General features: G+C 46.7%; 1 long non-coding RNA gene across 1 annotated transcript; it reads right to left on the reverse strand.

Moving 5' to 3' along the window:
* Positions 1 to 570: 570 nt before the first annotated feature.
* LOC136538525 (uncharacterized) lies at positions 571 to 13231 on the reverse strand. Its single transcript, XR_010779363.1, has 3 exons — positions 13199 to 13231; positions 1128 to 1328; positions 571 to 842 (listed from the first exon to the last, which is right to left on the reverse strand). It is a non-coding gene; the product is annotated as an uncharacterized lncRNA (long non-coding RNA).
* Positions 13232 to 13584: the final 353 nt, after the last annotated feature.

Consider the following 13584-nt stretch of genomic DNA (forward strand, 5'->3'; position numbering starts at 1 on the left):
TTCTGATGGGGGGAAAAATGTATCATTAGTGGCTTTGTCTCACGGATGTCTTGCCTTGTGTAATACAGCATACGATTTCTAACTAATTATTCAAACAATGCAAGTTCACTACACCACAACACCAAGATTAGCGATGGATGGTCTGACGCTAAAAGCGGCTACAGCGATAGACAATCTGACACTAAAAAGTTATAGCGACAGACTTCTGCAGATGCTGTAAGTCCTGTCGCTAAAAATCTTTAGCGTCAGACAATACTTTTAGCGTCAGACAGTCCGTTGCCCTGAATTTTTTTAGCGACAGATAGTCTGCTGCTACTCTTTAGCGTCAGATAGCCTTCTAGTACTCTATAGCAACAGACAATTTGAAGTTACAAATGTTTTTAGCGACTGATGGTTCGACGAGATCATTTAAATGCATTTAAAAAAATAAAAAGCCATTTGGTTGCAAATTAATACAAAAGTAACATCATTGTGCGCATTTCTCATACAAATAGATTCATTCATGAACCTGAAACATAGATCCATGATCAGATAAAGTTACTATGCTTCAGTATAATGTATTATTACAAAAGTAGGAATCACTCCATTTTAGATGCATATAAACACTGCTTTCAAAAGAAGCAAAGTTACATGCCTGTAAAAATTATAAACCTGCACAATCAACAAGTCTATACTCTTTCACTACATGATATAAATATTATTGATTTCGTCTAAGTAGTTGACTAGATGAAAAGCATAGTATATTTGCTCAACTAATGCCAGGTTGCTTCGAGTTAGATAAGATGTTTCGCCTTCTGATCGGTAGGGCATCATCTTCCACTGCTTCTATACATAAGAACGATCTGTTGAAGAGAGAAGCAACATGGATCAGAATTTTGGGTTCGCGGAATCCAAATGTACCGAATTGCTACTTATCATGGCCATATACTAACAAAGAACATAAGAATGAAACTACTAGCTCAATGGCACCAAGTACAAGTGGGTCTCTGAAGACGGTACAGAATGCATATGATACAGGTTGTTGGGATGTAACAGATCTTAGAAGTAACCCATAGAGTATCAGACTTCTTGTTATGTCGTGCCACAGCCAAACTACATATGGTAACCAAGTACAAGTGGCTGCTTACCTTTGAGTCATAGAACTTGAGGTAGAAGCGCGACTTGGGTACGGACAGCTTTGACTCCAGGATAGAAGCAATGCCAGCACTCAGCTTCTTATTCACATCAGGGTTCAGGCCTCCAATGGAAACCAGCTCACCGTAAGCTACGGGCTCCTGGGTACCTCCAAATGCCATAGGCACCGAACCCTTGAGAACAACCATCACGTACTGTGGGAGGACAACCATTCTAGTTAGTTCCTTAAGATGATAGTACTAAAGAGAAATGGCTTCATCCAAGTATAAGTCAAGAACAGAGAAACAATAAAAACTAAAGTTCAGTAATTTGAGCCTAGCACTTAGTCCCCGAGCCTGATAGCAGATGATGTAGTCATGTGGTGCCAGGGTCTGTTTCCTAAGCAAAAGGTCATAGGTTCGACCCCTACCTGGCGCGCCAACTGTCGACAAAAGATGCTCGGTAGTCCACCGAGGGGTATCCCATGATGGTAGATTTGTCATAGAGGTGAGCGAGATCAGGAGCAAGATGGTAATACATGCACCAAGACACAAGATTTAGATAGGTTCGGCCGTCGGTATGACGTAATACCCTACGTCCTGTGTCTTTGGTGTATTGTATTGAGATATAGTAGATAGATCTTGATGGATCGTGATGTATCCTATTTAGTACTATACAATGTCTTGCGGTGCACACCGAGCAGCGCCGTGCATGCCTTGATCTTGTGGGCTGGGCCACCCCTGGAGGCGCAGCCCATGTGGTCTGTCGTGGGTATCCGGGGGCCATACCCCCACAGCTAGTCCCTGAACCTGACAGTAGGTGACGTAGTCACGTGGTGCCAGGGTCAGAAAGTAGAAGACCAGCCGAGCAGGCAGCCAATCCCCGAGCGTAGCCTCGAGATAAGAACAAGCACATTCACCGCAAGGTGAAGTGTGCCCACTTAGTCCCCGAGCCTCCAGAAAGATGAAGAATGAATCTTGTAGCAGGGTCAAAGAAAAAGAAGTCTGAAAGCTTACCGACGTCGTCCGACATGTGCATATCAAGACCCCAGACGTGCTGCCCAAGATCAGCACCCTAATCCGAACAGCATGGAGAAGCTTGATAGCACACCGACGAGACGTAGCAAGATCCAACCACCAAGGGAGTCCCTGGCGTAGCTGGCAATGTCCGAGCACCGAGGAGAGAGGAGTCCCCGGCGTCGCTGGCGATGACCGAGCACCGAGGAGCGAGGAGTCCCCGATGTCGCTGGCGAGGTCCGAGTATCGAGGAGTGAGGAGTCCCCGACATCGCTGGTGATGACCGAGCACCGAGGAGCGAGGAGTCCCTGGCATCGCTGGCGATGACTGAGCACCGAGGAGCGAGAAGTCCCCGGCGTCGCTGGTGATGACCGAGCACCGAGGAATGAGCAGTCCCCGGCATCGCTGGCGATGACCGAGCACCGAGGAGCGAGGAGTCCCCGGCGTCGCTGGTGAGGTCCGAGCACCCAGGAGCGAGGAGTCCCCGGCATCGCTGGCGATGACCGAGCACCGAGGAGCGAGGAGTCCCCGGCGTAGGTGGTGATGTAGGAGCGAGGAGTCCCCGGTGTCCCTGGCGATGACCGAGCACCGAGGAGCGAGGAGTCCCCAGCGTCGCTGGCGATGACCGAGCACCGAGGAGCGAGGAGTCCCCGGCGTCGCTGGCGATGACCGAGCACCGAGGAGCAAGGAGTCCCCGGCGTCGCTGGCGATGACCGAGCACCAAGGAGCGAGGAGTCCCCGGCGTCACTGGAGATGACCGAGCACCGAGGAGCGAGGAGTCCCCGGTGTCGCTGGCGATGACCGAGCACCGAGGAGCGAGGAGTCCTCGGCATCACTGGCGATGACCGAGCATCGAGGAGCGAGGAGTCCCCGGCATCGCTGGCGATGACCGAGCACCAAGGAGCGAGAAGTCCCCAGCGTCGCGGGTGATGTCCGAGCACCAAGGAGCGAGGAGTCCCCGACGTCGCTGGCGATGACTGAGCACCGAGGAGTCCCCGGCATCGCTGGTGATGACCGAGCACCGAGGAGCGAGGAGTCCCCGGCGTAGGCGGCGATGTCCTAGCACCGAGGAGCGAGGAGTCCCTAGCGTCGCCGGCAATGACCGAGCACCTAGGAGCGAGGAATCCCTGGCGATGTCCAAGCACTGAGGAGCGAGGAGTCCCCGGCGTCGCCGGCGATGACCAAGCACCGAGGAGTCCCTGGCATAGGCGGCGATGTCCGAGCACCGATGAGTCCCAGATGAAGCTAGCGATGTCTGAGCACCGAGGAGTCCTCGACGTAGGTGGCGAGGTCCGAGCACCGAGGAGTCCCCAGCATAGGCGGCGAGGTCTGAGAACCGATGTAGCTGACGACGTCTATGCAGTGAAGTGTGCCCACTTAGTCCTCGAGCACAAAGTATCCGTGCGCCGAGGAGTAACCGGCGTAGCTGTCGATGAAGCGTGAGCGACGAACAGTCTGGTCATTTGGTCGGCTACGAAGTGAGCATTGAGTAGAAGCCACCGGCGAACAGTCTGATCAACTAGTCGGTGATGGAGTCCATGAACCAAGCGGTCCGACCAGTTGATCGGTGGAGAAGTCCGAGCACCAGGTGGTCCGATCACCTGGACGATGATCTTGCAATACAAACATATAGAACGGGTTGTACATGATGTAAAAATAAATGAACTCTCGAGAAAAATCAGCAATGGTGATGAAACGGCGTATGCAGTTCGGCGATCAGTTGGCGTAAAAATATATTTATGTTTAATATAAACCGCCCGAACAGTTAGTGTGTAGCTGAGTCTCCAGCCCTAGCTAGCCCATAGTCCATAACGTTGAGCGTGGAGCCCGTGCACGTGTAGGAGAAATAGGCATCACCAAGGAGCCGCTGCCGACCACCCATAACGCAGAGGGTAGACGCTCGTGCACGTGTAGGGAGGAGCCGGAGACAGGGCCGTCTCTAGAGGCGTCCGAGCATCAGCATGACTATTCGGGGGTTCAGAAAATCATTTGGAGAGCAGACATGGAGAAAACAGTTCGGAGAAACATCATGGCGACATACGGAGATTGTAGAATATTTAGGAAAATATTAAAGAATGACTTAGCTTTAGACAGAATATCTGGTCGGCGACGTATGGCGTTATCTGATCGGCGTTGACGGCGAGCAGCTGACGGGCGGTGAGTTGTTGGTGAAGACGACCTTGGAGGTGGTTCCGAGATCGGATCTGCTGTTGTGGGGGCTGATGTAGCCAGTGATGAATTGTCGTCGTGGACCGACATAGATCTCCATGAGATTGATGACGAGAACGCACTGTTGATTTGAGGTCCATCTGGCTCACCATGGATCAAGCGCACACCCCCTACCAAGCGCGCCAACTATCGACAGAATATCATCAGTAGTCCTCCGAGGGGTATCCCACGAAGGTAGATTGATCAGCAGAGGAGCGTGAGATCAAGAACAAGAAGGCAACAGAGACACACGAGTTAGACAGGTTCAGGCCATCAGTATGACGTAATACCCTACTCCTATGGTCTGTTGGTTTATATTAGCTATCGTATGATATGTCGTGATTTTAGAGGGGGTCCCTGCCCGCCTTATATAGTCCGGGAGGCAGGGTTACAAGTCGGTTAGATCTGAGAGATAACCGAAAAGTAATAACTGATTATAGGAATCTTGGGATCATACATATCCTAACAGATCTCGTAGTATCTTCTGGATATTTTCCCGGTATCTTGCGGGAGGCGCCGAGCAGAGTCGTGCCCCACAAGGCTTCGTCTTGTGGGCTGGGCCACCCCTAGGGGCGTAGCCCATGTGACCTGTCGTGGGTATCCGGGGTCGTACACCCCACAGCACCACAGGTCAACAACCACGAACCAAATAATGTTAGTATATGAGAATGAGATTAGCATGGTCAGGTTATGAACACAATGTATTCACTATTCAGAGAGGTCATTTTTGTCCTTGATAGTAGCAAAGTAGCTGCCTGACTAACACTACATGGACTAAACGGCTAACAGAAGATGAAAAGCTGTGACCTCTAGTACGGGGCATAAAAAATTGGATACTAAACTACATAGCAAAGTAGCTGCATGAGTAATAATAACACGAAGTGACCGATCGACATGAACTTTCAAATTTCATCTATGTAAAATTGACGTAACACCTTAAAATTTGCACTCTTTTAAAATAGCTAAATCAGATTTATTTATGCAATTATGTGTGCATTCAAATACAGGAAAATAATATTTTTTGTGAAATTAAAATCAAATATAAGGTTAGTAACCTCTTGATGCATTCATGCTGCTGCATTTAATTTATTGTGATGTCTGGTTTTGACCCAAATGCTAAAATGATTCAAAAACCCTTTGAAAATGAATTTGGAAAGTTGGTTCAAAAAAAGGAATTCTTTTCCCTCAACTCCCTTCCTCATTTCTGGCCGGCTGGCCATTTCCCCGCTGGCCCCTTCTTTTCATCCGCGCCAGCCTAGCCCAACCGGCCCAGCACCGCCCGCCCGCAAGGCGCCGGCCCAGCAAACACCGCCGCTCCCCCGGCCCAGCTCGGGCGCAACCGTTGCCGCGCCTCCCCCTTCCTTCTCCCCACTGATGGCCTGGGTCCACCAGTCAGCGCCGTCCCCCACCTCTGCACGCCCCGCGCTCGGTCAAGGTGAAACTGCCGCCGCGCCCACCTTGCATCGTGGGAGCGCCCCCCCCCCCCCCCACGCCCCAGCCTCTACAAAAGGGTGCCAAACCCTTGCCGCTTCCCCTGCTGCATATCCCCACTCCCTTTTCGCATTTGCTCGAGCCGAGGAAGCCACAACAACCGCCGCAGCGCTCGTCGGAATCCGCCGTCTGCCCCTCCGCGCGAACCGCCGTCCCTGAGCCGCCTCCGTCCCTATTTTGCTCCGCGGTGAGACCCCTTGATCCCCTCCTTTCTCCCCATGGCCTTAATTCCATGTTTCACGGCCTCTAGGGCCCTATCCGTGGCGCCATGGAGCTTCTTGCCGCCGGCCATGGCTGCCACCACGCCAACCGCGTCCACCGGCCCCATTCTTGGCCTAGCCGAGGTCTCCTTCACCCCCTATATCCCCCGGTGTTCTCAGATGCGCAAACCGAGGCTTCTAGGCCTTGTTTCCCGTGTGCCGGCGAGGTTCTTGCCGTCGGCCATGGAGCCTTGCCGCCGGAGTCACTGTGCCCAGTCGGACCCCTTCTCTCTCTTCCCCAGAGCTAATCCGAGCCACCCATCTGTGATCCAACGGCTTAGATCAGCCGATACCCTTTCGCCCTGGCAGTTTTGCTTAAGAGACCCTGAGTTTTTCTAACTCCTAACCCGTAGTCCAAAGCACGTTTCCAGAGTACGCTTTCTCGTTTTGAAGACGTAAAGTATATTGTTTTAGTCCAAAATACGTTTTCAGTATTTACAGAAATGCCACTAGATTTGTTTTGCTCATAAAAACTTTGTTTTAGCTTTGAATTAACCCGTTCAAATTGCGTTAGCTTCGTAATTTCATAATATACGTGTTAGTACCACTGTTAATCAAGTTTGCAACTTTTAAATTTCATGGTTAGGTTTAATTAAATAAAGTGCTATAGGAAACCCCGTTTAATTCATAACTTTCACGTTTTAGCTCCGATTTTCGTGAACTTCGCGTTGACGTGATCGTAGCGAGACGTAGATTCTTTTCAAAAACATTTTATCTTGTTTTCTATACTACTACTGTACTGTTCTAACTATAGGATTGTTTGCTTTGCATGAATGTTCCTAGAATGTTGTGTGTTGCCGTGTTGGTCGTGTTCAGACGGTGAGGAGAACGTTGGAGATCAAGAGTTCTTCGACGACCAGCAGGACCAGCAAGAGTTTGTGAACCAAGGCAAGTATAGCATGGGCCTACCTTGATGTCCTATTCACATTAATCATTTACTCATGTGCATGTGTCTAACTTTGATAACCATAAGGACATCCTAGTCATTTGATGACATGTTTCCCTTGACTCCTTTGGGTTAATTGCATATGGGTAGATTGCTAGTGCTCTAACTGAACATGATCTATACAATGGTTAATGGTTCTATGGAACTAAAGGTAAAACATGCTTTATAACAACTGATCCATAGGGCGAAGGAGCAAATGACTTTCGATCATGTTGCTCTCGGCCCTCCATAAGGACTTATCTATCGGCAAAAGCTAGGACTGATAGTGCAACCGAGAGAGTCATATGGCTCTGACTTTAGCTCAGTAATAGGACCTTTTCTATCTTATTAGAGGTTACCTTTTATGGCGTAAAAGGGGCTTGCCACGTTGGGTATAGGGCTGCCTCTGTTCCTATGTGTATAGCCACGATGGATATGTGCCATAGGAAAGGGGGTTTTCTACATCTGCCTGCCGAGGAAACCTAGTGGCCCTAACTTGTTAGAGAAACCTATGAAATGGCTTCATAGTGTACCCCGTCCGCTCACCTTGGCAGTGACATGGGAGTAATTACCTCGGGCATATGGGAATCATGACTCGCGGTGAATGTGCACCACCTCTGTAGAGGGTTACAAACTGTTATAACAGCCGTGCTCACGGTCACGAGTGGCCCGGAAAACTCACAGAATAATTGGTTACTCATTGTGGTTCATTTATGATGGTATACGATGATAATATTAGTGCATTCAATTTTATCCTTAAAATTGGGTGCGACAAATTGGTATCAGAGCCGTGTTGACTGTAGGACGCAAGCCTAGTAGAAACTGGTCGTTTTAAGGTTTAGATGTTGCTACAAAAACCCTTGCTCTATGAACCTTGATATTTTCTTCTCTACTATATCTCTACCTTTGCTATTCATCTCTACATTGGTGCTTATTTTAAAGTCTTTGTTCTCATCTTCACTCCTTGGTTTGATATGCTTTTAGAATTGTTCCTCATCACCTACTTGCATAATTTGAAGACGAGTCTTAGGATTGTTACCCTAGCATAATAAGGACGATAGTATCGCAAGTCGAGATAATGATTGAGTTGTGCACCTTTATTGCTTTTTGAATTATCATTATGCTTATGATTGTTTTGAACCTTTGTAATGATTGCAATGATCTTGTTGGGTGTTCCCATAATTTCATTTATCTTATAGGCCTAAGGCATAAGGATTAATGAAATAAATAGTCGGGTTTTGGTTTTCTTCTATTTTCCCTATCCTGTCTATTCGGAGCAGTCTGCATTCTTTGGCTTATGTCTCTGAATTTGGATGACCAAAAATCATGAGAAATTTTTGGACAATAGTAGACTTCAATATCTTTCTCTGAGTGAAAGAATCACCTTGATAGCTATTTTGGTTATGGAGATACGAAAATCACAAGGCGATGCATCTGTGCTGTTTGGAATCTAGAGTAGTTTCTGTTGTGTACTGTTTTCGACCAAGTTAACTGCAGAATTTGGAAAAGTGTTCTATAAGGAAGTTGTGGAAAGTTTCTTGCCCATACACAAGAGTATCGTTGGGATGTCAGAACATCTTGATACTAGTTAGCTCATCTAAAAGTAGATGTAAGCTATACTTTGGTGTCCCCTAGTCTATCTTTTCTTAAGGGGGGTAGTCAAGTTGAAGAATTTGCAAGCTGAAGTGTCCTACGTTCTTGTTTGCGCAGCAGAAGTGTGGTGGTACCCAAAGATGTGAGAGAAACTCAGAGTCTCAATGAGGTTTGGTTAAAGGTTCAACAAAGGTTTATCCAAGATTATTAAGATTTTGATAGAGCCACTAGAGAAGTTTTCAAGTTAGTTTGGATCAAGAGACCTCAGCTGAGTTCTAAAGGAATCCAAGAAGAGGTTGGAGTAGAACCTATGTATTAGCTTTGCCAAATCAGGACAAGGGCTTTATGTCCACTAGGATGCACTTTATCAAGGTGTGGAATGTGTCCTTATGCAAGAAGAAAAATGTAGTACCTTGTTCATTAAGTCAATTAAGGAAGCGTGAGTTGAACTACCTAAGAAGTTATCTGAAGTTACCCATTGTGGAGCATGAAAGTACTATCTTCTTGGAAGTACAAGTGACATCTAGGAGGATCACAAGAATCTATAGGACATCTTCACCAAGTTGGTCTTGAGCTTGTGATATCTTTGTTGGGGTGAAAATTGAGTATGACTTGAAAAAGTGCTACCACCTGGAGAAGCAAAAGTCGTTGTCGATGTCCTTAGCAAGAGAGAGTTATGCTAAGAAGATTCAAACAACACCAAGGATTAAGAGTTATATTCCTAGTTCGAGCAACTTAGCCAGAAACATTAATGTTTTGAAGATTGGTAGAAGAATTTTCTTCTGACCAAGAGATTCATCAGGACTTTGTCGGAAGGAGGATATCTTGAAGAGAATTGGTATTATAGGAAAGGTGGCTTAGTGATTGGAGTTACCTAAGGGTTGTTCAAGGTACCTATCAGAATCTTGAAATCGATTGGGCAAGTTACTTGTAGTAAGATCAACATGTATGCAAAGTAAAGTGGGATCCCTATCGAGACGATGGAACTACACGAGGAAGTAAAGAAGAACCCAAAGGCGAAGAACCTGCATCTCTTTTGTCGACGTCTTTCGAATCTCAGGGACGAGATTCATCTTAATGGGGGTAGAATTATAACACCCTAAAATTTGCACTCTTTTAAAATAGCTAAATCAGATTTATTTATGCAATTATGTGTGCATTCAAATATAGGAAAATAATAATTTTTGTGACATTAAAATCAAATATAAGGTTAGTAACCTCTTGATGCATTCATGCTGCTGCATTTAATTTATTGTGATGTCTGGTTTTGACCCAAATGCCAAAATGATTCAAAAACCCTTTGAAAATGAATTTGGAAAATTGGTTCAAAAAAAAGGAATTCTTTTCCCTCCACTCCCTTCCTCATTTTTGGCCTGCTGGCCATTTCCTCGTTGGCCCCTTCTTTTCCTCTGCGCCAGCCGGCCCAGCACCGCCTGCCCGCAAGGCGCCGGCCCAGCAAACACCGCCGCTCCCCCGGCCTAGCTCGGGCGCAACCATTGCCGTGCCTCACCCTTCCTTCTCCCCGCTGACGGCCCAGGTCCACCAGTCAGTGCTGTCCCCCACCTCCGCATGCCCCGCGCTCGGTCAAGGCGAAACCGCCGCCGCACCCACCTTGCATCGTGGGAGCCCCCCCCCCCCCTCCCGTGCCCCGGCCTCTACAAAAGGGTGCCGAACCCCTCGCCGCTTCCCCTGCTTCCTATCCCCGCACCCTTTTCGCATTTGCTCGAGCCGAGGAAGCCACAGCAACCACCGCAGCGCTCGCCGAGATCCACCGTCCGCCCCTCCGCGTGAACCGCCATCCCCGAGCCGCCTCCGTCCCTGTTTTGCTCCGTGGTGAGACCCCTTGCTCCCCTCCTTTCTCCGCATAGCCTTAATTCCATGTTTCACGGCCTCTAGGGCCCTATCCGTGGTGCCATGGAGCTTCTTGCCACCGGCCATGGCTGCCACCACGCCAACCGCGTCCACCGGCCCCATTCTCGGCCTAGCCGTGGTCTCCTTCACCCCCTATATCCCCTGGTGTTCTCAGATGCGCAAACCGAGGCTTCTAGGCCTTGTTTCCCGTGCGTCGGTGAGGTTCTTGCCGTTGGCCATGGAGCCTTGCCGCCGGAGTCACTGTGCCCGGCCAAACCCCTTCGCTCTCTTCCCCAGAGCTAATCCGAGCCACCCATCTATGATCCAACGGCTTAGATCAGCCGATACCCTTTCGCCCTGGCAGTTTTGCTTAAGAGACCCTGAGTTTTTCTAAGTCCTAACCCGCAGTCCAAAGCACGTTTCTAGAGTATGCTTTCTCATTTTGAAGACATAAAGTATACTGTTTTAGTCCAAAATACGTTTTCAGTATTTACAGAAATGCCACTAGATTTGTTTTGCTCGTAAAAACTTCGTTTTAGCTCCGAATTAACCCGTTCAAATTGCGTTAGCTTTGTAATTTCATAATCTATGTGTTAGTACCACTGTTAATCAAGTTTGCGACTTTTAAATTTCATGGTTAGGTTTAATTAAATAAAGTGCTATAGGAAACCCCGTTTAATTCATAACTTTCGCGTTTTAGCTCCGATTTTCGTGAACTTCACGTTGACATGATCGTAGCGAGATGTAGATTCTTTTCATAAACATTTTATCTTGTTTTCTATACTGCTGGTGTACTGTTCTAATTGTAGGATTGTTTGCTTTGCATGAATGTTCCTGGAATGTTGTGTGTTGCCGTGTTGGTCGTGTTCAGATGGTGAGGAGAACGTTGGAGATCAAGAGTTCTTCGATGACCAACAGGACCAGCAGGAGTTTGTGAACCAAGGCAAGTATAGCATTGGCCTACCTTGATGTCCTATTCACTTTAATCATTTACTCATGTGCATGTGTCTAACTTTGATAATCATAAGGACATCCTAGTCATTTGATGACATGTTTCCCTTGACTCCTTTGGGTTAATTGCATATGGGTAGATTGCTAGTGCTCTAACTGAACATGATCTATACAATGGTTAATGGTTCTATGGAACTAAAGGTAAAACATGCTTTATAACAACTGATCCATAGGGCGAAGGAGCAAATGACTTTCGATCATGTTGCTCTCGGCCCTCCATAAGGACTTATCTGTCGGCAAAAGCTAGGACTGACAGTGCAACCGTGAGAGTCATATGACTCTGACTTTAGCTCAGTAATAGGACCTTTTCTAGCTTGTTAGAGGTTACCTTTATGGCGCAAAAGGGGCTTGCCACGTTGGGTATAGGGCTGCCTCTGTTCCTATGTGTATAGCCGCGATGGATATGTGCCATAGGAAAGGGGGGTTTCCTACATCTGCCTGCCGAGGAAACCTAGTGGCCCTAACTTGTTAGAGAAACCTATGAAATGGCTTCATAGTGTACCCCGCCCGCTCACCTTGGCAGTGACATGGGAGTAATTAACCTGGGCATATGGGAATCACGACTCACGGTGAATGTGCACCACCTCTGTAGAGGGTTACAAACTGTTATAACAGTCGTGCTCACGGTCACGAGCGGCCCGGAAAACTCATAGAATAATTGGTTACTCATTGTGGTTCATTTATGATGGTATACGATGATAATATGATGCAAATGATTCTGATATCTGATTATGTGGGTACAAATGGGAGCTTAAGCATAACTTGATAATACTTGATTATAAAATCTTGACTTACTAAAAGTGCTAACTGCAGTAAACCAGTGTCATCCTTTTTGAGCTACATAACCCCATGTTATCTTGTTAAGTACGGGAAGTACTTACGCTTGTTTACTTTCTATATTTGGATAAAAATCCCAGATGGGTAACAGATGACAATGGGTATGAGGAGTTCCCTGAGGATTATTAGGCTTGTGGTCAACCAGTTGACCTTCCCTGTGATGGAGTTCCACAAGAGAGTTATCATTTTATCTTTCGTTGTGCTGTGTAAGACTATGTGTTGTTATTAATCGTGATGTAAGATACACTGTGATGATACTTTTTATAATTTGTCAACTTGTGTGTGTGACTGATCCCTGGGCACACATGAGTTTAGTGCATTCAATTCTATCCTTAAAATTGGGTGCGACAATTGATGGCTGTAGTACTAGGGTAACATAAAGGAAAAGCACACGCAGCCCATGGTCCACATATTTAACAACACTTGAGATTAGTGCTGAAGAATGGTATACACTAGGGGGTTGCTGGTTTATAGAAATCTGGTCTAGAAAAACTATGAGCACAGACTTTCATCTGTTAGTTTGCTGTAAATACATTTGTTAAATTGGAAGCCGAATGGTTTGACATTTCTTGTACTGAGTGACCACAATGGTCAGTGTATCAGTCCCACATAGAAACTGGGTGTGCAATCTGATACTTCGAGTTATCTAGTTATTTCCTCAATGTTGAAACTACTAAAATAAAAAAAAATACAGTTTAATTATATATGAACTCAATTTAAGAATGTCCACGATATGCAGGAGATTCCAGTCCCAGGGATTCTAGGCTGTCATGTGAATGTTAACGAAGTGTTCGAGTGAGAATCAACATCGGGGTGTTAATGCACCTAGAGGATATTCCCCCAAAATAAAAGCCAGGAGGAAAAAATCCCTGCTGCAGACTTGCAGTATTTACCAAAGAGAAACATTGGGAGATTTACTGATTCACACAAATTCTCTTTAAACTAACATCAATAAACACAATTGATTGATTGATCGACAGCGTACAGAAAGGTGTTATGCAGCTATGCACATCCTGCTCAAAACCCTAACAGATTGCCAAGTGCCAGAATCTGTAGTATTGCATTTTTAGGTGACCGTACAAACACCAAGCAAGTTCAGGTAGGAAGAAATCGAGCGGAGCACAGAATCTGTAGTATTGCATTTTTAGCTTGTAAGGTTATGAACCATTATCTAGTACTCCAACTGTGAAGTAGTTGACTAAATGTGAGTATAGATTAAATAACTATTTGGTTCTTTTGTACACTAAATGTGAAGTAGTTGACTATCAGTAAGTGGGCC

The sequence above is a fragment of the Miscanthus floridulus genome, chromosome 2 (genome assembly GCF_019320115.1).
Source record: "Miscanthus floridulus cultivar M001 chromosome 2, ASM1932011v1, whole genome shotgun sequence".
NCBI classification, from domain to species: Eukaryota; Viridiplantae; Streptophyta; class Magnoliopsida; order Poales; family Poaceae; genus Miscanthus; species Miscanthus floridulus.